Genomic DNA, 24,999 nt, shown 5'->3' with positions numbered 1-24,999 from the left:
TAGTGAATTGGATAATAGTGGATTGGAGTGGACTGGAATGAATTCGAATGGAATGGGATGGAGTGGAATGGAATGGAGTGGAGAGGAGTGAAATGGAGTGAAATGGAATGAGATGGAGTGTTATGCAATGGAATGGTCAAAAGAAATACGAGCGGAGATTGTGCAACTACACTGCAGTCTCTGTGTCAGAGTGAGATCTTGCGAAAAGAAATGAATGGAATGGAATTAATTGGAATGGAATGCAATGGAGTGGAGTGGAGTAGAATGAAGTGGAGTGTAGTGGTGGAAAATGGAGGGGAGTGGAATGGAGAGGAGTGGAGTGGAGTGGAATTGAGTGGAGTGGATTAGAGTGGAGTGGAGTAGAATGGAGTGGTGTGGAGTGGATTGGAATGGATTGGAATGGAATGAAGTGTAGTGGAATGGTTTGGAGTGGAGTGCAGTAGAATGGAGCCGAATGGAATGGGATGGAGTGGAATGGAGTGTAGTGGAGTGGACAGGATTGGAATGGAGTGAAATGGACTCAGATGCAATGGAACGTCGCTGAGTGGAGTGGAGTGGAACGGAGTGGAATGGAATGGAATTGAATGGAATGGAATGGAATGCAATGGAATGCAGTTGAACAGAATGTAATGAAATGGAAAGTTGACATCTAATGTGAACTGAGAATGTGCCACTGTTCTCCAACCTGAGTGAAACAGTGATATCCTGTCAAAAGAAAGGAATGGAATGCAATAAAATGCAATGTAATGGAATGTAATGGAATGGAATGGAATGGAGTGGAGTGGAGTGGAGTGGTTTGTAGTGGAATGGATTCGAATGGAATGGGATGGAGTGAAATGGGATAGCGAAGAGTGGAGTTGAGTGAAAGAGAGTGGAATGGAATGTGATGGAATGGAATGCAATGGAATGGTGTAAAGAAATATGAGCTGAGATTGTGCCACTGCACTACATCCTTTGTGACAGAGAGAGATCCAGTGGAAAGAAAGGAATGGAAGGGAATGGAGTTTAATGGAATGCAAAGAAATGGAGTGGAGTGGAGTGGAATGTAATGGAGTGGAGTGGGGTGGACAGAAGGGTAATGGATTGGAGTAGAGTGCAACAGAGTGTAGAGGACTGTAAGGGAGTGGAGTGGAGGGGAGTGGAAGGGAGTGGAGCAGACCGGAATGGAGTGGAGTAGAGTGGATTGGAATGGGGAGGGGTCGGACGGAGTGGAGCGGAGTGGATTGGAATGCAGTGGGATGGAGTGGATTAGAGTGGAGTGGTGTGGAGTGGAATTGAGTCGTTTGGAATGCAGTGAAGTGGAAAGGAGTGGACTGGAATGGATAGGACTGGAGTGGAGTGGAATGGAGAAGAATGGAATTGGATGGAATTGAATGGAATGAAGTTGAGTGGAGTGGGGTGGACAGAAGTACAGTGGAATATAGCAGAATGGAATGGGATGGTGTGGAATGGATAGGCTTGGATTTCAGTGGAGTGGAGAGTTGTGGAATGGAGTGGAATGGAATCGGATGTAACAGAATGTAGTGGAGTGGAGTGGAATGGAGTGGAACGGAGTAGAATGGAATGGAATTGAATGGAATGGAATGGAAAGGAATGCCATGGAATGCAATGGAATGCAATGGAATAGAATACAATGTAATGGAAAGTTGACATATAAAGTGAGCTGAGATTGTGACACTGCACTCCATCCTGAGTGACACGGTGATATCCTGTTGAAAGAAAGGAATGGAATGCAATGGAGTGAATTCAATGGAATGGAGGGGTATGGAGTGGAGAGGAGTGCAGTGGAGTGGACTGGACAGGAGTGGAGTTGAATGGAGTCGAATGGAATCCTATCGAGTGTAACGGGATGTAGTGGATTGGAGTAGAGAGGAGTGGAGTGGAGTGGAATGAAGTGAAATAGAATGAAATGGAATAGAAAGCAATACAACCATGAAAAGAAATGTGAGCTGAGATGGTTCCAGTGCACTCCAGCCTTTGTGACAGAGTGAGATCCTGTGGAAAGAAAGGAAAGGAATGGAGTGGAATGGAATGGAAGGAAGTGGAGTGGAGTGGAGTGGATAGGAGTGGAATGCAATGGAGTGGAGTGGAGTGGATTGGAGTGGAGTGGATTGGAGTGGAATAGAATGGATTCGAATAGAGTGGATTGAAGTGGACTGGAATGGAGTGGAGTGGAGGTGGAATAGAACGGAGTGCAGTGGAAAGGATTAAAGTGGCATGCAGTGGAGTGGAATGCAGCGGAGTGCAGTGGAGTGAAATGGAGTGGCGTGGAATGGAGTGGAGTGGAAAGGAATATAGTGGAACGGAGTGGAGTGGAGGGGAGTGGAATGGAGAAGAATGGAATGGGATGAAGTGGATTAGAGTGGCGTGGAGTGGAGTGCAGTGGACTGGAGCGCAATGGAATGGGACGGAGTGGAAAGGATTGGAGTGGAGTGCAGTGGATTGGAAAGGATTACAATGGAGTGGAATGGAATAAGATGTAATGGAATGTAGTGGAGTGGAGTGGAGTGAAGTTGAGAGGAACGGAGTGGAATCTCATGGATTGGGATGGAATGGAATGGAATGGAATGGAATGGAATGCCATGGAATTCCATGGGATGCAATGGAATAGAATGCCATGCAATGGAAAGTTGACACGTTATGCGAGCTGTGATTGTGCCACTGCACTGCCAGCCTGGGGGACACAGTGATATTTTGTGGTAAGAAAGGAATAGAATCGATAGAGAGAAATGGAAGTGAATTTAATGGGATGTAGTGGATTGGATAATAGTGGATTTGAGTGGACTGGAATGAATTCGAATGGAATGGGATGGAGTGGAATGGAATGGAGTTGAGAGGAGTGAAATGGAGTGTAATGGAATGAGATGGAGTGGTATGCAATGGAATGGTCAAAAGAAATACGAGCCGAGATTGTGCAACTACACTGCAGGCTCTGTGTCAGAGTGAGATCTTGCGAAAAGAAATGAATGGAATGGAATTAATTGGAATGGAATGGAATGGAGTGGACTGGAGTAGAATGAAGTGGAGTGTAGTGGTGGAAAATGGAGGGGAGTGGAATGGAGAGGAGTGGAGTGGAGTGGAATTGAGTGGAGTGGATTAGAGTGGAGTGGAGTAGAATGGAGTGGTGTGGAGTGGATTGGAATGGATTGGAATGGAATGAAGTGGAGTGGAATGGTTTGGAGTGGAGTGCAGTAGAATGGAGCCGAATGGAATGGGATGGAGTGGAATGGAGTGTAGTGGAGTGGAGAGGATTGGAATGGAGTGAAATGGACTCAGATGCAATGGAACGTAGCTGAGTGGAGTGGAGTGGAACGGAGTGGAATGGAGTGGAATTGAATGAAATGGAATGGAATGGAAGGGAATGCAATGGAATGCAATTGAACAGAATGCAATGAAATGGAAAGTTGACATGTAATGTGAAGTGAGAATGTGCCAATGTACTCCAACCTGAGTGAAACCGTGATATCCTGTCGAAAGAAAGGAATGGAATGCAATAAACTGCAATGGAATGGAATGGAATGGAATGGAATGGAATGGAATGGAGTGGAGTGGATTATAGTGGAATGGATTCGAAAGGAATGGGATGGAGTGAAATGGGATAGCGTAGAGTGGAGTGGAGTGAAAGAGCGTGGAATGGAATGTGATGGAATGGAATGCAATGGAATTTTGTAAAGAAATATGAGCTGAGATTGTGCCACTGCACTACAGCCTTTGTGACAGAGAGAGATCCAGTGGAAAGAAAGGAATGGAAGGGTATGGAGTTTAATGGAATGAAATGGAGTGGAGTGGAGTGGAATGTAATGGAGTGGAGTGGAGTGGACAGAAGGGTAGTGGATTGGAGTAGAGTGCAACAGAGTGTAGAGGACTGCAAAGGAGTGGAGTGGAGGGGAGTGGAAGGGAGTGGAGCAGGTTGGAATGGAGTGGAGTGGTGGATTGGAATGGGGAGGGGTCGAACGGAATGGAGCGGAGTGGATTGGAATGCAGTGGGATGGAATGGATTAGAGTGGAGTGGTGTGGAGTGGAATTGAGTCGTTTGGAATGGAGTGAAGTGGAAAGGAGTGGACTGGAATGGATAGGACTGTAGTGGAGTGGAATGGTGAAGAATGGAATTGGATGGAATTGAATGGAATGAAGTTGAGTGGAGTGGGGTGGACAGAAGTACAGTGGAATATAGCAGAATGGAATGGGATGGAGTGGAATGGATAGGCTTGGAGTTCAGTGGAGTGGAGAGGTGTGGAATGGAGTGGAATGGAATCGGATGTAACAGAATGTAGTGGAGTGGAGTGGAATGGAGTGGAACGGAGTAGAATGGAATGGAATTGAATGGAATGGAATGGAAAGTAATGCCATGGAATGCCATGGAATGCAATGGAATAGAATACAATGTAATGGAAAGTTGACATGTAAAGTGAGCTGAGATTGTGACACTGCACTCCATCCTGAGTGACACGGTGATATCCTGTTGAAAGAAAGGAATGGAATGCAATGGAGTGAAATGCAATGGAATGGAGTGGTATGGAGTGGAGTGGAGTGCAGTGGAGTGGACTGGACAGGAGTGGAGTGGAATGGAGTCGAAAGGAATCTTATCGAGTGTAATGGAATGTAGTGGATTGGAGTAGAGAGGATTGGATTGGAGTGGAATGAGGTGAAATAGAATGGAATGGAATAGAAAGCAATACAACCATGAAAAGAAATGTGAGCTGAGATGGTTCCAGTGCACTCCAGCCTTTGTGACAGAGTGAGATCCTGTGGAAAGAAAGGAAAGGAATGGAGTGGTATGGAATGGAAGAAAGTGGAGTGGAGTGGAGTGGATTGGAGTTGAAGGGAGTGGAGTGCAGTGGAGTGGAGTGGAACGGAGTGGAGTGCAATGGAGTGGAGTGGAGTGGATTGGAGTGGAGTGGATTGGAGTGGAATACAATGGATTCGAATAGAGTGGATTGAAGTGGACAGGAATGGAGTGAAGTGGAGGTGGAATAGAACGGAGTGCAGTGGAAAGGATTAAAGTGGAGTGCAGTGGAGTGGAATGCCGCGGAGTGCAGTGGAGTGAAATGGAGTGGCGTGGAATGGAGTGGAGTGGACAGGAATATAGTGGAACGGAGTGGAGTGGTGGGGGAGTGGAATGGAGAAGAATGGAATGCGATGAAGTGGATTGGAGTGGCGTGGAGTGGAGTGCAGGGGACTGGAGCGTAGTGGAATGGATTGGAGTGGAGTGCAGTGGATTGGAGAGGATTACAATGGAGTGGAATGGAATAAGATGTAATGGAATGTAGTGGAGTGGAGTGGAGTTGTGTGGAACGGAGTGGAATCTAATGCATTGGGATGGAATGGAATGGAATGGAATGCAATGGAATTCCATGGGATGCAATTGAATAGAATGCCATGCAATGGAAAGTTGACACGTTATGCGAGCTGAGATTGTGCCACTGCACTGCCAGCTTTGGTGGCACAGTGATATTTTGTGGTAAGAAAGGAATAGAATCGATAGAGAGAAATGGAAGTGAATTTAATGGGATATAGTGGATTGGATAATAGTGGATTGGAGTGGACTGGAATGAATTCGAATGGAATGGGATGGAGTGGAATGGAATGGAGTGGAGAGGAGTGAAATGGAGTGTAATGGAATGAGATGGAGTGGTATGCAATGGAATGGTCAAAAGAAATACGGGCCGAGATTGTGCAACTACACTGCAGGCTCTGTGTCAGAGTGAGATCTTGCGAAAAGAAATGAATGGAATGGAATTAATTGGAATGGAATGGAATGGAGTGGAGAGGAGTAGAATGAAGTGGAGTGTAGTGGTGGAAAATGGAGGGGAGTGGAATGGAGAGGAGTGGAGTGGAGTGGAATTGAGTGGAGTGGATTAGAGTGGAGTGGAGTAGAATGGAGTGGTGTGGAGTGGATTGGAATGGATTGGAATGGAATGAAGTGAAGTGGAATTGTTTGGAGTGGAGTGCAGTAGAATGGAGCCGAATGGAATGGGATGGAGTGGAATGGAGTGTAGTGGAGTGGAGAGGATTGGAATGGAGTGAAATGGACTCAGATGCAATGGAACGTAGCTGAGTGGAGTGGAGTGGAACGGAGTGGAATGGAATGGAATTGAAAGAAATGGAATAGAATGGAATGGAATGCAATGGAATGCAATCGAACAGAATGCAATGAAATGGAAAGTTGACAACTAATGTGAACTGAGAATGTGCCAATGTACTCCAACCTGAGTGAAACCGTGATATCCTGTCGAAAGAAAGGAATGGAATGCAATAAAGTGCAATGTAATGGAATGGAATGGAATGGAATGGAATTGAGTGGAGTGGATTGTAGTGGAATGGATCCGAATGTAATGGGATGGAGTGAAATGGGATAGCGTAGAGTGGAGTGGAGTGAAAGAGAGTGGAATGGAATGTGATGGAATGGAATGCAATGGAATGGTGTAAAGAAATATGAGCTGAGATTGTGCCAATGCACTACAGCCTTTGTGACAGAGAGAGATCCAGTGGAAAGAAAGGAATGGAAGGGAATGGAGTTTAATGAAATGAAATGGAGTGGAGTGGAGTGGAATGTAATGGAGTGGAGTGGAGTGGACAGAAGGGTAATGGATTGGAGTAGAGTGCAACAGAGTGTAGAGGACTGTAAGGGAGTGGAGTGGAGGGGAGTGGAAGGGAGTGGAGCAGACTGGAATGGAGTGGAGTAGAGTGGATTGGAATGGGGAGGGGTCGGACGGAGTGGAGCGGAGTGGATTGGAATGCAGTGGGATGGAATGGATTAGAGTGGAGTGGTGTGGAGTGGAATTGAGTCGTTTGGAATGGAGTGAAGTGGAAAGGAGTGGACTGGAATGGATACGACTGGAGTGGAGTGGAATGGTGAAGAATGGAATTGAATGGAATTGAAAGGAATGAAGTTGAGTGGAGTGGGGTGGACAGAAGTACAGTGGAATATAGCAGAATGGAATGGGATGGAGTGGAATGGATAGGCTTGGATTTCAGTGGAGTGGAGATGTGTGGAATGGAGTGGAATGGAATCGGATGTAACAGAATGTAGTGGAGTGGAGTGGAATGGAGTGGAACGGAGTAGAATGGAATGGAATTGAATGGAATGGAATGGAAAGGAATGCCATGGAATGAAATGGAATGCAATGGAATAGAATACAATGTAATGGAAAGTTGACATATAAAGTGAGCTGAGATTGTGACACTGCACTCCATCCTGAGTGACACGGTGATATCCTGTTGAAAGAAAGGAATGGAATGCAATGGAGTGAATTCAATGGAATGCAGGGGTATGGAGTGGAGAGGAGTGCAGTGGAGTGGACTGGACAGGAGTGGAGTGGAATGGAGTCGAATGGAATCTTATCGAGTGTAATGGGATGTAGTGGATTGGAGTAGAGAGGAGTGGAGTGGAGTGGAATGAAGTGAAATAGAATGAAATGGAATAGAAAGCAATACAACCATGAAAAGAAATGTGAGCTGAGATGGTTCCAGTGCACTCCAGCCTTTGTGACAGAGTGAGATCCTGTGGAAAGAAAGGAAAGGAATGGAGTGGAATGGAATGGAAGGAAGTGGAGTGGAGTGGAGTGGATTGGAGTGGAAGGGAGCGGAGTGGAGTGGAGAGGAATGGAGTGGAGTGCAATGGAGTGGAGTGGAGTGGATTGGAGTGGAATAGAATGGATTCGAATAGAGTGGATTGAAGTGGACTGGAATGGAGTGGAGTGGAGGTGGAATAGAACGGAGTGCAGTGGAAAGGATTAAAGTGGCATGCAGTGGAGTGGAATGCAGCGGAGTGCAGTGGAGTGAAATGGAGTGGCTTGGAATGGAGTGGAGTGGAAAGGAATATAGTGGAACGGAGTGTAGTGGAGGGGAGTGGAATGGAGAAGATTGGAATGGGATGAAGTGGATTGGGGTGGCGTGGAGTGGAGTGCAGTGGACTGGAGCATAATGGAATGGGACGGAGTGGAATGGATTGGAGTGGAGTGCAGTGGATTGGAAAGGATTACAATGGAGTGGAATGGAATAAGACGTAATGGAATGTAGTGGAGTGGAGTGGAGTGGAGTGGAACGGAGTGGAATCTAATGGATTGGGATGGAATGGAATGGAATGGAATGGAATGCCATGGAATTCCATGGGATGCAATTGAATAGAATGCCATGCAATGGAAAGTTGACACGTTATGTGAGTTGAGATTGTGCCACTGCACTGCCAGCCTGGGTGACACAGTGATATTTTGTGGTAAGAAAGGAATAGAATCGATAGAGAGAAATGGAAGTGAATTTAATGGGATGTAGTGGATTGGATAGTAGTGGATTGGAGTGGACTGGAATGAATTCGAATGGAATGGGATGGAGTGGAATGGAATGGAGTGGAGTGGAGTCAAATGCAGTGTAATGGAATGAGATGGAGTGGTATGCAATGGAATGGTCAAAAGAAATACGAGCCGAGATTGTGCAACTACACTGCAGGCTCTGTGTCAGAGTGAGATCTTGCGAAAAGAAATGAATGGAATGGAATTAATTGGAATGGAATGGAGTGGAGTGGAGTAGAATGAAGTGGAGTGAAGTGGTGGATAATGGAGGGGAGTGGAATGGAGAGGAGTGGAGTGGAGTGGAATTAAGTGGAGTGGATTAGAGTGGAGTGGAGTAGAAAGGAGTAGTGTGGAGTGGATTGGAATGGATTGGAATGGAATGAAGTGGAGTGGAATGATTTGGAGTGGAGTGCAGTACAATGGAGCCGAATGGAACGGGATGGAGTGGAATGGAGTGTAGTGGAGTGGAGAGGATTGGAATGGAGTGAAATGGACTCAGATGCAATGGAACGTAGCTGAGTGGAGTGGAGTGGAACGGAGTGGAATGGAATGGAATTCAATGAAATGGAATGGAATGGAATGGAATGCAATGGAATGCAATTGAACAGAATGCAATGAAATGGAAAGTTGACATCTAATGTGAACTGAGAATGTGCCACTGTACTCCAACCTGAGTGAAACCGTGATATCCTGTCGAAAGAAAGGAATGGAATGGAATAAAGTGCAATGGAATGGAATGGAATGGAATGGAATGGAATGGAATGGAATGGAATGGAATGGAGTGGAGTGGAGTGGAGTGGAGTGGATTGTAGTGGAATGGATTCGAATGGAATGGGATGGAGTGAAATGGGATAGCGTAGAGTGGAGTGGAGTGAAAGATAGTGGAATGGAATGTGATGGAATGGAATGCAATGGAATCGTGTAAAGAAATATGAGCTGAGATTGTGCCACTGCACTACAGCCTTTGTGACAGAGAGAGATCCAGTGGAAAGAAAGGAATGGAAGGGAATGGAGTTTAATGGAATGAAATGGAGTGGAGTGGAGTGGAGTGGACAGAAAGGTAGTGGATTGGAGTAGAGTGCAACAGAGTGTAGAGGACTGCAAGGGAGTGGAGTGGAGGGGAGTGGAAGGGAGTGGAGCAGAGTGGAATGGAGTGGAGTGGAGTGGATTGGAATGGAGAGTGGTGGAAAGGAGTGGAGCGGAGTGTATTGGAATGGAGTGGGTTGGAATGGATTAGAGTGGAGTGGTGTGGAGTGGAATTGGGTAGAGTGGAATGGAGTGAAGTGGAAAGGAGTGGAGTGGAATGGAGAGGACTGGTGTGGAGTGGAATGGTGAAGAATGGAATTGGATGGAATTGAATGGAATGAAGTTGAGTGGAGTGGGTTGGAAAGAATTACAGTGGAATATAGCAGAATGGAATGGGATGGAGTGGAATGGATAGGCTTGGATTTCAGTGGAGTGGAGAGGTGTGGAATGGAGTGGAATGAAATCGGATGTAACAGAATGTAGTGGAGTGGAGTGGAATGGAGTGGAACGGAGTAGAATGGAATGGAATTGAATGGAATGGAATGGAAAGGAATGCCATGGAATGCAATGGAATGCAATGGAATAGAATACAATGTAATGGAAAGGTGACATGTAAAGTGACCTGAGATTGTGACACTGCACTCCATCCTGAGTGACACGGTGATATCCTGTTGAAAGAAAGGAATGGAATGCAATGCAGTGAAATGCAATGGAATGGAGTGGTATGGAGTGGAGTGGAGTGCAGTGGAGTGGAGTGGACTGGACAGGAGTGGAGTGGAATGGAGTCGAATGGAATCTTATGGAGAGTAATGGAATGTAGTGGATTGGAGTAGAGAGGAGTGGAGTGGAGTGGAATGAAGTGAAATAGAATGGATTGGAATAGAAAGCAATACAACCATGAAAAGAAATGTGAGCTGAGATGGTTCCAGTGCACTCCAGCCTTTGTGACAGAGTGAGATCCTGTGGAAAGAAAGGAAAGGAATGGAGTGGAATGGAATGGAAGGAAGTGGAGGGGAGTGGAGTGGATTGGAGTGGAACGGAGTGGAGAGGAGTGGAGTGGAATGGAATGGAGTGGAGTGCAGTGGAGTGGAGTGGAGTGGATTGGAGTGGAGTTTATTGGAGTGGAATAGAATGGATTGGAATAGACTGGATTGAGGTGGACTGGAATGGAGTGGAGTGGAGGTGGAATAGAACGGAGTGCAGTGGAAAGGATTAAAGTGGCGTACAGAGGAGTGGAATGCAGCGGAGTGCAGTGGAGTGAAATGGAGTGGCGTGGAATGGAGTGGAGTGGAAAGGAATATAGTGGAACGGAGTAGAGTGGAGGGGAGTGGAATGGAGAAGAATGGAATGGGATGAAGTGGATTGGAATGGCGTGGAGTGGAGTGCAGTGGACTGGAGCATAATGGAATGGGATGGAGTGGAATGGATTGGAGTGGAGTGCAGTGGATTGGAGAGGATTACAATGGAGTGGAATGGAATAAGATGTAATGGAATGTAGTGGAGTGGAGTGGAGTGGAGTGGAACGGAGTGGAATCTAATGGATTGGGATGGAATGGAATGGAATGGAATGGAATGCCATGGAATTCCATGGGATGCAATTGAATAGAATGCCATGCAATGGAAAGTTGACACGTTATGTGAGTTGAGATTGTGCCACTGCACTGCCAGCCTGGGTGACACAGTGATATTTTGTGGTAAGAAAGGAATAGAATCGATAGAGAGAAATGGAAGTGAATTTAATGGGATGTAGTGGATTGGATAGTAGTGGATTGGAGTGGACTGGAATGAATTCGAATGGAATGGGATGGAGTGGAATGGAATGGAGTGGAGTGGAGTCAAATGCAGTGTAATGGAATGAGATGGAGTGGTATGCAATGGAATGGTCAAAAGAAATACGAGCCGAGATTGTGCAACTACACTGCAGGCTCTGTGTCAGAGTGAGATCTTGCGAAAAGAAATGAATGGAATGGAATTAATTGGAATGGAATGGAGTGGAGTGGAGTAGAATGAAGTGGAGTGAAGTGGTGGATAATGGAGGGGAGTGGAATGGAGAGGAGTGGAGTGGAGTGGAATTGAGTGGAGTGGATTAGAGTGGAGTGGAGTAGAAAGGAGTAGTGTGGACTGGATTGGAATGGATTGGAATGGAATGAAGTGGAGTGGAATGATTTGGAGTGGAGTGCAGTACAATGGAGCCGAATGGAACGGGATGGAGTGGAATGGAGTGTAGTGGAGTGGAGAGGATTGGAATGGAGTGAAATGGACTCAGATGCAATGGAACGTAGCTGAGTGGAGTGGAGTGGAACGGAGTGGAATGGAATGGAATTCAATGAAATGGAATGGAATGGAATGGAATGCAATGGAATGCAATTGAACAGAATGCAATGAAATGGAAAGTTGACATCTAATGTGAACTGAGAATGTGCCACTGTACTGCAACCTGAGTGAAACCGTGATATCCTGTCGAAAGAAAGGAATGGAATGGAACAAAGTGCAATGGAATGGAATGGAATGGAATGGAATGGAATGGAATGGAATGGAATGGAATGGAATGGAATGGAGTGGAGTGGAGTGGATTGTAGTGGAATGGATTCGAATGGAATGGGATGGAGTGAAATGGGATAGCGTAGAGTGGAGTGGAGTGAAAGATAGTGGAATGGAATGTGATGGAATGGAATGCAATGGAATCGTGTAAAGAAATATGAGCTGAGATTGTGCCACTGCACTACAGCCTTTGTGACAGAGAGAGATCCAGTGGAAAGAAAGGAATGGAAGGGAATGGAGTTTAATGGAATGAAATGGAGTGGAGTGGAGTGGAGTGGACAGAAAGGTAGTGGATTGGAGTAGAGTGCAACAGAGTGTAGAGGACTGCAAGGGAGTGGAGTGGAGGGGAGTGGAAGGGAGTGGAGCAGAGTGGAATGGAGTGGAGTGGAGTGGATTGGAATGGAGAGTGGTGGAACGGAGTGGAGCGGAGTGTATTGGAATGGAGTGGGTTGGAATGGATTAGAGTGGAGTGGTGTGGAGTGGAATTGGGTAGAGTGGAATGGAGTGAAGTGGAAAGGAGTGGAGTGGAATGGAGAGGACTGGTGTGGAGTGGAATGGTGAAGAATGGAATTGGATGGAATTGAATGGAATGAAGTTGAGTGGAGTGGGTTGGACAGAAGTACAGTGGAATATAGCAGAATGGAATGGGATGGAGTGGAATGGATAGGCTTGGATTTCAGTGGAGTGGAGAGGTGTGGAATGGAGTGGAATGAAATCGGATGTAACAGAATGTAGTGGAGTGGAGTGGAATGGAGTGGAACGGAGTAGAATGGAATGGAATTGAATGGAATGGAATGGAAAGGAATGCCATGGAATGCAATGGAATGCAATGGAATAGAATACAATGTAATGGAAAGGTGACATGTAAAGTGACCTGAGATTGTGACACTGCACTCCATCCTGAGTGACACGGTGATATCCTGTTGAAAGAAAGGAATGGAATGCAATGGAGTGAAATGAAATTGAATGGAGTGGTATGGAGTGGAGTGGAGTGCAGTGGAGTGGACTGGACAGGAGTGGAGTGGAATGGAGTCCAATGGAATCTTATGGAGAGTAATGGAATGTAGTGGATTGGAGTAGAGAGGAGTGTAGTGGAGTGGAATGAAGTGAAATAGAATGGAATACAGTAGAAAGCAATGCAACCACGAAAAGAAATGTGAGCTGAGATGGTTCCAGTGCACTCCAGCCTTTGTGACAGAGTGACATCCTGTGGAAAGAAAGGAAAGGAATGGAGTGGAATGGAAGGAAGGAAGTGGAGTGGAGTGGAGTGGATTGGAGTGGAAGGGAGTGGAGTGGAGTGGAGTGGAATGGAGTGGAGTGCAATGGAGTGGAGTGGAGTGGAATGGAGTGGAGTGGATTGGAGTGGAATAGAATGGATTCGAATAGAGTGGATTGAAGTGGACTGGAATGGAGTGGAGTGGAGGTGCAATAGAACGGGTACAGTGGAAAGGATTAAAGTGGAGTGCAGTGGAGTGGAATGCAGCGGAGTGCAGTGGAGTGAAATGGAGTGGCGTGGAATGGAGTGGAGTGGAAAGGAATACAGTGGAACGGAGTGGAGTGGAGGGGAGTGGAATGGAGAAGAATGGAATGGGATAAAGTGGATTGGAGTGGTGTGGAGTGGAGTGCAGTGGACTGGAGCGTAATGGAATGGGACGGAGTGGAATGGATTGGAGTGGAGTGCAGTGGATTGGAGAGGATTACAGTGGAGTGGAATGGAAAAAGATGTAATGGAATGTAGTGGAGTGGAGTGGAGTGGAGTGGAACGGAGTGGAATCTAATGGATTGGGATGGAATGGAATGGAATGGAATGCCATGGAATTCCATGGGATGCAATTGAATAGAATGCCATGCAATGGAAAGTTGACACGTTGTGTGAGCTGAGATTGTGCCACTGCACTGCCAGCCTGGGTGACACAGTGATATTTTGTGGTAAGAAAGGAATAGAATCGATAGAGAGAAATGGAAGTGAATTTAATGGGATGTAGTGGATTGGATAGTAGTGGATTGGAGTGGACTGGAATGAATTCGAATGGAATGGGATGGAGTGGAATGGAATGGAGGGGAGTGGAGTGAAATGGCGTGTAATGGAATGAGATGGAGTGGTATGCAACGGAATGGTCAGAAGAAATACGAGCCAAGATTGTGCAACTACACTGCAGGCTCTGTGTCAGAGTGAGATCTTGCGAAAAGAAATGAATGGAATGGAATTAATTGGAATGGAATGGAATGGAATGGAGTGGAGTGGAGTAGAATGTAGTGGAGTGGAGTGGTGGAAAATGGAGGGGAGTGGAATGGAGAGGAGTGGAGTGGAGTGGAATTGAGTGGAGTGGATTAGAGTAGAGTGGAGTAGAATGGAGTGGTGTGGAGTGGATTGGAATGGATAGCAATTTAATGAAGTGGAGTGGAATGGTTTGGAGTGGAGTGCAGTAGAATGGAGCCGAATGGAATGGGATGGAGTGGAATGGAGTGTAGTGGAGTGGAGAGGATAGGAATGGAGTGAAATGGACTCAGATGCAATGGAACGTAGCTGAGTGGAGTGGAGTGGAACGGAGTGGAATGGAATGGAATTGAATGAAATGGAATGGAATGGAATGGAATGCAATGGAATGCAATTGAACAGAATGCAATGAAATGGAAAGTTGACATCTAATGTGAACAGAGAATGTGCCACTGTACTCCAACCTGAGTGAAACCGTGATATCCTGTCGAAAGAAAGGAATGGAATGCAATAAAGTGCAATGGAATGGAATGGAATGGAATGGAATGGAATGGAATGGAATGGAATGGAATGGAGTGGAGTGGAATGGATTCGAATGGAATGGGATGGAGTGAAATGGGATAGCGTAGAGTGGAGTGGAGTGAAAGAGAGTGCAATGGAATGTGATGGAATGGAATGCAATGGAATGGTGTAAAGAAATATGAGCTAAGAGTGTGCCACTGCACTACAGCCTTTGTGACAGAGAGGGATCCAGTGGAAAGAAAGGAATGGAAGGGAATGGAGTTTAATGGAATGAAATGGAGTGGAGTGGAGTGGAGTGGACAGAAAGGTAGTGGATTGGAGTAGAGTGCAACAGAGTGTAGAGCACTGCAAGGGAGTGGAGTGGAGGGGAGTGGAAGAGAGTGGAGAAGAGTGGAATGGAGTGGAGTGGAGTGGATTGGAATGGAGAGGGGTGGAACGGAGTGGAGCGGAGTGGATTGGAACGCAGTGGGCAGGAATGGATTAGAGTGGAGTGGTGTGGAGTGGAATTGATTCGAGTGGAATGGTGTGAAGTGGAAAGGAGTGGAGTGGAATGGAGAGGACTGGAGTGGAGTGGAATGGCGAAGAATTGAATTGGATGGAATTGAATGGAATGAAGTTGAGTGGAGTGGGGTGGACAGAAGTTCAGTGGAATATAGCAGAATGGAATGGGATGGAGTGGAATGGATAGGCTTGGAGTTGAGTGGAGTGGAGAGGTGTGGAATGGAGTGGAATGGAACAGGATGTAACAGAATGAAGTGGAGTGGATTGGAATGGAATGGAATGGAATGGAATGGAATGGAATGCAATGGAATGCAATTGGACAGAATGCAATGAAATGGAAAGTTCACACCTAATGTGAACTGAGAAAGTGCCACTGTACTCCAACCTGAGTGAAACCGTGATATCCAGTCGAAAGAAAGGAATGGAATGCAATAAAGTGCAATGGAATGGAATGGAATGGAATGGAATGGAATGGAATGGAATGGAGTGGAGTGGATTGTAGTTGAATGGATTCGAATGGAATGGGATGCATTGAAATGGGATAGCGTAGAGTGGAGTGGAGTGAAAGAGAGCGGAATGGAATGTGATGGAATGGAATGCAATGGAATGGTGTAAAGAAATATGAGCTGAGATTGTGCCACTGCACTACAGCCTTTGTGACACAGAGAGATCCAGTGGAAAGAAAGGAATGGAAGGGAATGGAGTTTAATGTAATGAAATGGAGTGGAGTGGAGTGGAATGGAATGGAGTGGAGTGGAGTGGACAGAAGGGTAGTGGATTGGAGTAGAGTGCAACAGAGTGTAGAGGACTGCAAAGGAGTGGAGTGGAGGGGAGTTGAAGGGAGTGGAGCAGAGTGGAATGGAGTGGAGTGGAGTAGATTGGAATGGAGAGTGATGGAACGGAGTGGAGCGGAGTGTATTGGAATGCAGTGGGTTGGAATGGATTAGAGTGGAGTGGTGTGGAGTGGAATTGATTCGAGTGGAATGGAGTGAAGTGGAAAGGAGTGGAGTGGAATGGAGAGGACTGGAGTGGAGTGGAATGGTGAAGAATGGAATTGGATGGAATTGAATGGAATGAAGTTGAGTGGAGTTGGGTGGACAGATGTACAGTGGAATATAGCAGAATGGAATGGGATGGAGTGGAATGGATAGGCTTGGAGTTAAGTGGAGTGGAGAGGTGTGGAATGGAGTGTAATGGAATCGGATGTAACAGACTGTGGTGGAGTGGAGTGGAATGGAGTGGAACGGAGTAGAATGGAATGGAATTGAATGGAATGGAATGGAATGCAATGGAATGCAATTGAACAGAATGCAATGAAATGGAAAGTTAACATCTAATGTGAATTGAGAATGTGCCACTGTACTCCAACCTGAGTGAAACCGTGAAATCCTGTCGAAAGAAAGGAATGGAATGCAATAAATTGCAATGTAATGGAATGTAATGAAATGGAATGGAATGCAACGGAATGGAATGGAATGGAATGGAATGGAATGGAATGGAGTGAAGTGGATTGTAGTGGAATGGATTCGAATGGAATGGGATGGAGTGAAATGGGATAGCGTAGAGTGGAGTGGAGTGAAAGAGAGTGGAATGGAATGTGATGGAATGGAATGGAATGGAATGGTGTAAAGAAATATGAGCTGAGATTGTGCCACTGCACTACAGCCTTTGTGACAGAGAGAGATCCAGTGGAAAGAAAGGAATGGAAGGGAATGGAGTTTAATGGAATGAAATGGAGTGGAGTGGAGTGGAGTGGAATGGAATGGAGTGGAGTGGAGTGGAGAGAAGGGTAGTGGATTGGAGAAGAGTGCAACAGAGCGTAGAGGACTGCAAGGGAGTGGAGGGGAGTGGAAGGGAGTGGAGCAGAGTGGAATGGAGTGGAGTGGAGTGGTTTGGAATGGAGAGTGGTGGAACGGAGTGGAGCGGAGTGGATTGGAATTCAGTGGGTTGGAATGGATTAGAGTGGAGTGGTTTGGAGTGGAATTTGGTCGAGTGGAATGGAGTGAAGTGGAAAGGAGTGGAGTTGAATGGAGAGGACTGGAGTGGAGTGGAATGGTGAAGAATGGAATTGGATGGAATTGAATGGAATGAAGTTGAGTGGAGTGGGGTGGACAGAAGCACATGGGAATATAGCAGAAAGGAATGGGATGGTGTGGAATGGATAGGCTTGGAGTTCAGTGGAGTGGAGAGGTGTGGAATGGAGTGGAATGGAATCCGATGTAACAGAATGTAGTGTAGAGGAGTGGAATGGAGTGGAACGGAGTAGAATGGAATGGAATGGAATGGAAAGGAATGCCATGGAATGCAATGGAATGCAATGGAATAGAATACAATGTAATGGAAAGTTGACATGTAAAGTGAGCTGAGATTGTGACACTGCACTCCATCCTGAGTGACACGGTGATATCCTGTTGAAAGAAAGGAATGGAATGCCATGGAGTGAAATGAAATTGAATGGAGTGGTATGGAGTGGAGTGGAGTGCAGTGGAGTGGACTGGACAGGAGTGGAGTGGAATGGAGAAAATGGAATCTTATGGAGTGTTATGGAATGTAGTAGAAATGGAGTAGAGAGGAGTGGAGTGGAGTGGAATGAAGTGAAATACAATGGAATGGAATAGAAAGCAATACAGCCATGAAAAGAAATGTGAGCTGAGATGGTTCCAGTGCCCTCCAGCCTTTGTGACAGAGTGAGATCCTGTGGAAAGAAAGGAAAGGAAAGGAGGGAATGGAATGGAAGGAAGTGGAGTGGAGTGGAGTGGAATGGAGTGGAGTGCAATGGAGTGGAGTGGAGTTGATTGGAGTGGAGTGGATTGGAGTGGAATAGAATGGATTCGAATAGAGTGTATTGAAGTGGACTGGAATGGAGTGGAGTGGAGGTGGAATAGAATGGAGTGCAGTGGAAAGGATTAAAGTGGCGTGCAGTGGAGTGGAATGCAGCGGAGTGCAGTGGAGTGAAATGGAGTGGCGTGGAATGGAGTGTAGTGGAAAGGAATATAGTGGAACGGAGTGGAGTGGAGGGGAGTGGAATGGAGAAGAGTGGAATGGGATGAAGTGGATTGGGGTGGCGTGGAGAGGAGTGCAGTGGACTCGAGCATAATGGAATGGGACGGAGTGGAATGGATTGGAGTGGAGTGCAGTGGATTGGAGAGGATTACAATGGAGTGGAATGGAATAAGATGTAATGGAATGTAGTGGAGTGGAGTGGAGTGGAACGGAGTGGAATCTAATGGATTGGGATGGAATGGAATGGAATGGAATGGAATGGAATGCCATGGAATTCCATGGGATGCAATTGAATAGAATGCCATGCAATGGAAAGTTGACACGTTATGTGAGCTGAGATTGTGCCACTGCACTGCCAGCCTGGGTGACACAGTGATATTTTGTGGTAAGAAAGGAATAGTATCGATAGAGAGAAATGGAAGTGAATTTAATGGGATGTAGTGGATTGGATAGTAGTGGATTGGAGTGGACTAGAATGAATTCGAATGGAATGGGATGGAGTGGAATGGAATGGAGTGGAGTGGAGTCAAATGCAGTGTAATGGAATGAGAAGGACTGGTATGCAATGGAATGGTCAAAAGAAATACGAGCCGAGATTGTGCAACTACACTGCAGGCTCTGTGTCAGAGTGAGATCTTGCGAAAAGAAATGAATGGAATGGAATTAATTAGAATGGAATGGAGTGGAGTGGAGTAGAATGAAGTGGAGTGGAGTGGTGGAAAATGGAGGGGAGTGGAATGGAGAGGAGTGGAGTGGAGTGGAATTGAGTGGAGCGGATTAGAGTGAAGTGGAGTAGAATGGAGTGGTGTGGAGTGGATTGGAATGGATTGGAATGGAATGAAGTGGAGTGGAATGGTTTGGAGTGGAGTGCAGTAGAATGGAGCCGAATGGAATGGGATGGAGTGGAATGGAATGTAGTGGAGTGGAGAGGATTGGAATGGAGTGAAATGGACTCAGATGCAATGGAACGTAGCTGAGTGGAGTGGAGTGGAACAGAGTGGAATGGAATGGAATAGAATGAAATGGAATGGAATGGAATGGAATGGAATGCAATTGAACAGAATGCAATGAAATGGAAAGTTGACATCTAATGTGAACTGAGAATGTGCCACTGTACTCCAACCTGAGTGAAACCGTGATATCCTGTTGAAAGAAAGGAATGGAATGCAATAAAGTGCAATGGAATGGAATGGAATGGAATGGAATAGAATGGAATCTAATGGAATGGAGTGGAGTGGATTGTAGTGGAATGGATTCGAATGGAATGGGATGCAGTGAAATGGGATAGCGTAGAGTGGAGTGGAGTGAAAGAGAGTGGAATGGAATGTGATGGAATGGAATGCAATGGAATGGTGTAAAGAAATATGAGCTGAGATTGTGCCACTGCACTACAGCCTTTGTGACACAGAGAGATCCAGTGGAAAGAAAGGAATGGAAGGGAATGGAGTTTAATGGAATGAAATGGAGTGGAGTGGAGTGGAGTGGAATGGAATGGAGTGGAGTGGAGTGGACAGAAGGGTAGTGGATTGGAGTAGAGTGCAACAGAGTGTAGAGGACTGCAAAGGAGTGGAGTGGAGGGGAGTTGAAGGGAGTGGAGCAGAGTGGAATGGAGTGGAGTGGAGTAGATTGGAATGGAGAGTGATGGAACGGAGTGGAGCGGAGTGTATTGGAATGCAGTGGGTTGGAATGGATTAGAGTGGAGTGGTGTGGAGTGGAATTGATTCGAGTGAAATGGAGTGAAGTGGAAAGGAGTGGAGTGGAATGGAGAGGACTGGAGTGGAGTGGAATGGTGAAGAATGGAATTGGATGGAATTGAATGGAATGAAGTTGAGTGGAGTTGGGTGGACAGATGTACAGTGGAATATAGCAGAATGGAATGGGATGGAGTGGAATGGATAGGGTTGGAGTTAAGTGGAGTGGAGAGGTGTGGAATGGAGTGTAATGGAATCGGATGTAACAGACTGTAGTGGAGTGGAGTGGAATGGAGTGGAACGGAGTAGAATGGAATGGAATGGAATGGAATGGAATGGAAAGGAATGCCATGGAATGCAATGGAATGCAATGGAATGGAATACAATATAATGGAAAGTTGTCATGTAAAGTGAGCTGAGATTGTGACACTGCACTCCATCCTGAGTGACTCGGTGATATCCTGTTGAAAGAAAGGAATGGAATGCAATGGAGTGAAATGAAATGAAATGGAGTGGTATGGAGTGGAGTGGAGTGCAGTGGAGTGAACTGGACAGGAGTGGAGTGGAATGGAGTCGAATGGAATCTTATGGAGTGTTATGGAATGTAGTGGATTGGAGTAGAGAGGAGTGGAGTGGAGTGGAATGAAGTGAAATACAATGGAATGGAATAGAAAGCAATACAGCCATGAAAAGAAATGTGAGCTGAGATGGTTCCAGTGCCCTCCAGCCTTTGTGACAGAGTGAGATCCTGTTTAAAGAAAGGAAAGGAAAGGAGGGAATGGAATGGAAGGAAGTGGAGTGGAGTTGGATTGGAGTGGAAGGGAGGGGAGTGGAGTGGAGTGGAATGGAGTGGAGTGCAATGTAGTGGAGAGGAGTGGATTGGAGTGGAGTGGATTGGAGTGGAATGGAATGGATTCGAATAGAGTGGATTGAAGTGGAATGGAATGGAGTGGAGTGGAGGTGGAATAGTACGGAATGCAGTGGAAAGGATTAAAGTGGCGTGCAGTGGAGCGGAATGCAGCGGAGTGCAGTGGAGTGAAATGGAGTGGCGTGGAATGGAGTGGAGTGGAAAGGAATATAGTGGAACGGAGTGGAGTGGAGGGGAGTGGAATGGAGAAGAGTGGAATGGGATGAAGTGGATTGGAGTGGCGTGGAGTGGAGTGCAGTGGACTGGAGCATAATGGAATGGGACGGAGTGGAATGGATTGGAGTGGAGTGCAGTGGATTGGAGAGGATTACAATGGAGTGGAATGGAATAAGATGTAATGGAATGTAGTGGAGTGGAGTAGAGTGGAGTGGAACGGAGTGGAATCTAATGGATTGGGATGGAATGGAATGGAATGGAATGGAATGGAATGGAATGCCATGGAATTCCATGGGATGCAATTGAATAGAATGCCATGCAATGGAAAGTTGACACGTTATGTGAGCTGAGATTGTGCCACTGCACTGCCAGCCTGGGTGACACAGTGATATTTTGTGGTAAGAAAGGAATAGAATCGATAGAGAGAAATGGAAGTGAATTTAATGGGATGTAGTGGATTGGATAGTAGTGGATTGGAGTGGACTGGAATGAATTCGAATGGAATGGGATGGAGTGGAATGGAATGGAGTGGAGTGGAGTCAAATGCAGCGTAATGGAATGAGATGGAGTGGTATGCAATGGAATGGTCAAAAGAAGTACGAGCCGAGATTGTGCAACTACACTGCAGGCTCTGTGTCAGAGTGAGATCTTGCGAAAAGAAATGAATGGAATGGAATTAATTGGAATGGAATGGAGTGGAGTGGAGTAGAATGAAGTGGAGTGGAGTGGTGGAAAATGGAGGGGAGTGGAATGGAGAGGAGTGGAGTGGAGTGGAATTGAGTGGAGTGGATTAGAGTGGAGTGGAGTAGAATGGAGTGGTGTGGAGTGGATTGGAATGGATTGGAATGGAATGAAGTGGAGTGGAATGGTTTGGAGTGGAGTGCAGTAGAATGGAGCCGAATGGAATGGGATGGAGTGGAATGGAGTGTAGTGGAGTGGAGAGGATTGGAATGGAGTGAAATGGACTCAGATGCAATGGAACGTAGCTGAGTGGAGTGGAGTGGAACAGAGTGGAATGGAATGGAATTGAATGAAATGGAATGGAATGGAATGGAATGCAATGGAATGCAATTGAACAGAATGCAATGAAATGGAAAGTTGACATCTAATGTGAACTGAGAATGTGCCACTGTACTCCAACCTGAGTGAAACCGTGATATCCTGTCGAAAGAAAGGAATGGAATGCAATAAAGTGCAATGTAATGGAATGTAATGAAATACAATGGAATGCAACGGAATGGAATGGAATGGAATGGAGTGGAATGGAATGGAATGGAATGGAGTGAAGTGGATTGTAATGGAATGGATTCGAATGGAATGGGATGGAGTGAAATGGGATAGCGTAGAGTGGAGTGGAGTGAAAGAGAGTGGAATGGAATGTGATGGAATGGAATGCAATGGAATGGTGTAAAGAAATATGAGCTGAGATTGTGCCACTGCACTACAGCCTTTGTGACAGAGAGAGATCCAGTGGAAAGAAAGGAATGGAAGGGAATGGAGTTTAATGGAATGAAATGGAGTGGAGTGGAGTGGAGTGGAATGGAATGGAGTGGAGTGGAGTGGAGAGAAGGGTAGTGGATTGGAGTAGAGTGCAACAGAGTGTAGAGGACTGCAAGGGAGTGGAGGGGAGTGGAAGGGAGTGGAGCAGAGTGGAATGGAGTGGAGTGGAGTGGATTGGAATGGAGAGGGGTGGAACGGAGTGGAGCGGAGTGGATTGGAATTCAGTGGGTTGGAATGGATTAGAGTGGAGTGGTGTGGAGTGGAATTGAGTCGAGTGGAATGGAGTGAAGTGAAAAGGAGTGGAGATGAATGGAGAGGACTGGAGTGGAGTGGAATGGTGAAGAATGGAATTGGATGGAATTGAATGGAATGAAGTTGAGTGGAGTGGGGTGGACAGAAGCACAGGGGAATATAGCAGAAAGGAATGGGATGGAGTGGAATGGATAGGCTTGGATTTCAGTGGAGTGGAGAGGTGTGGAATGGAGTGGAATGGAATCCGATGTAACAGAATGTAGTGGAGTGGAGTGGAATGGAGTGGAACGGAGTAGAATGGAATGGAATGGAATGGAAAGGAATGCCATGGAATGCAATGGAATGCAATGGAATGGAATACAATATAACGGAAAGTTGACATGTAAAGTGAGCTGAGATTGTGACACTGCACTCCATCCTGAGTGACTCGGTGATATCCTGTTGAAAGAAAGGAATGAAATGCAATGCAGTGAAATGAAATGGAATGGAGTGGTATGGAGTGGAGTGGAGTGCAGTGGAGTGGACTGGACAGGAGTGGAGTGGAATGGAGTCGAATGGAATCTTATGGAGTGTTATGGAATGTAGTGGATTGGAGTAGAGAGGAGTGGAGTGGAGTGGAATGAAGTGGAATAGAATGGAATGGAATAGAAAGCAATACAGCCATGAAAAGAAATGTGAGCTGAGATGGCTCCAGTGCCCTCCAGCCTTTGTGACAGAGTGAGATCCTGTGGAAAGAAAGGAAAGGAAAGGAGGGAATAGAATGGAAGGAAGTGGAGTGGAGTGGGGTGGATTGGAGTGGAAGGGAGTGGAGTGGAGTGGAGTGGAATGGAGTGGAGTGCAATGGAGTGGAGTGGAGTGGATTGGAGTGGAGTGGATTGGAGTGGAATAGAATGGATTCGAATAGAGTGGATTGAAGTGGACTGGAATGGAGTGGAGTGGAGGTGGAATAGAATGGAGTGCAGTGGAAAGGATTAAAGTGGCGTGCAGTGGAGTGGAATGCAGCGGAGTGCAGTGGAGTGAAATGGAGTGGCGTGGAATGGAGTGGAGTGGAAAGGAATATAGTGGAACGGAGTGGAGTGGAGGGGAGTGGAATGGAGAAGATTGGAATGGGATGAAGTGGATTGGAGTGGCGTGGAGTGGAGTGCAGTGGACTGGAGCATAATGGAATGGGACGGAGTGGAATGGATTGGAGTGGAGTGCAGTGGATTGGAGAAGATTACAATGGAGTGGAATGGAATAAGATGTAATGGAATGTAGTGGAATGGAGTAGAGTGGAGTGGAACGGAGTGGAATCTAATGGATTGGGATGGAATGGAATGGAATGGGATGGAATGCCATGGAATTCCATGGGATGCAATTGAATAGAATGCCATGCAATGGAAAGTTGACACGTTATGTGAGCTGAGATTGTGCCACTGCACTGCCAGCCTGGGTGACACAGTGATATTTTGTGGTAAGAAAGGAATAGAATCGATAGAGAGAAATGGAAGTGAATTTAATGGGATGTAGTGGATTGGATAGTAGTGGATTGGAGTGGACTGGAATGAATTCGAATGGAATGGGATTGAGTGGAATGGAATGGAGTGGAGTGGAGTGGAGTGTAATGGAGTGTAATGGAATGAGATGGAGTGGTATGCAATGGAATGGTCAAAAGAAATACGAGCCGAGATTGTGCAACTACACTGCAGGCTCTGTGTCAGAGTGAGATCTTGCGAAAAGAAATGAATGGAATGGAATTAATTGGAATGGAATGGAATGGAATGGAGTGGAGTGGAGAAGAATGAAGTGCAGTGGAGTGGTGGAAAATGGAGGGGAGTGGAATGGAGAGGAGTGGAGTGGAGTGGAATTGAGTGGAGTGGATTAGAGTGGAGTGGAGTAGAATGGAGTGGTGTGGAGTGGATTGGAATGGATTGGAATGGAATGAAGTGGAGTGGAAAGATTTGGAGTGGAGTGCAGTAGAATGGAGCCGAATGGAATGGGATGGAGTGGAATGGAGTGTAGTGGAGAGGAGAGGATTGGAATGGAGTGAAATGGACTCAGATGCAATGGAACGTAGCTGAGTGGAGTGGAGTGGAACAGAGTGGAATGGAATGGAATTGAATGAAATGGAATGGAATGGAAGTGAATGCAATGGAATGCAATTGAACAGAATGCAATGAAATGGAAAGTTGACATCTAATGTGAACTGAGAATGTGCCACTGTACTCCAACCTGAGTGAAACCGTGATATCCTGTCGAAAGAAAGGAATGGAATGCAATAACGTGCAATGGAATGGAATGGAATGGAATGGAATGGAATGGAATGGAATGGAATGGAATGGAGTGGAGAGGAATGGATTCGAATGGAATGGGATGGAGTGAAAAGCATTG

Source organism: Pan paniscus, chromosome Y (assembly GCF_029289425.2).
Source record: "Pan paniscus chromosome Y, NHGRI_mPanPan1-v2.0_pri, whole genome shotgun sequence".
In the NCBI taxonomy this organism is placed as follows: domain Eukaryota; kingdom Metazoa; phylum Chordata; class Mammalia; order Primates; family Hominidae; genus Pan; species Pan paniscus.
This window is presented reverse-complemented; position numbering follows the sequence as displayed.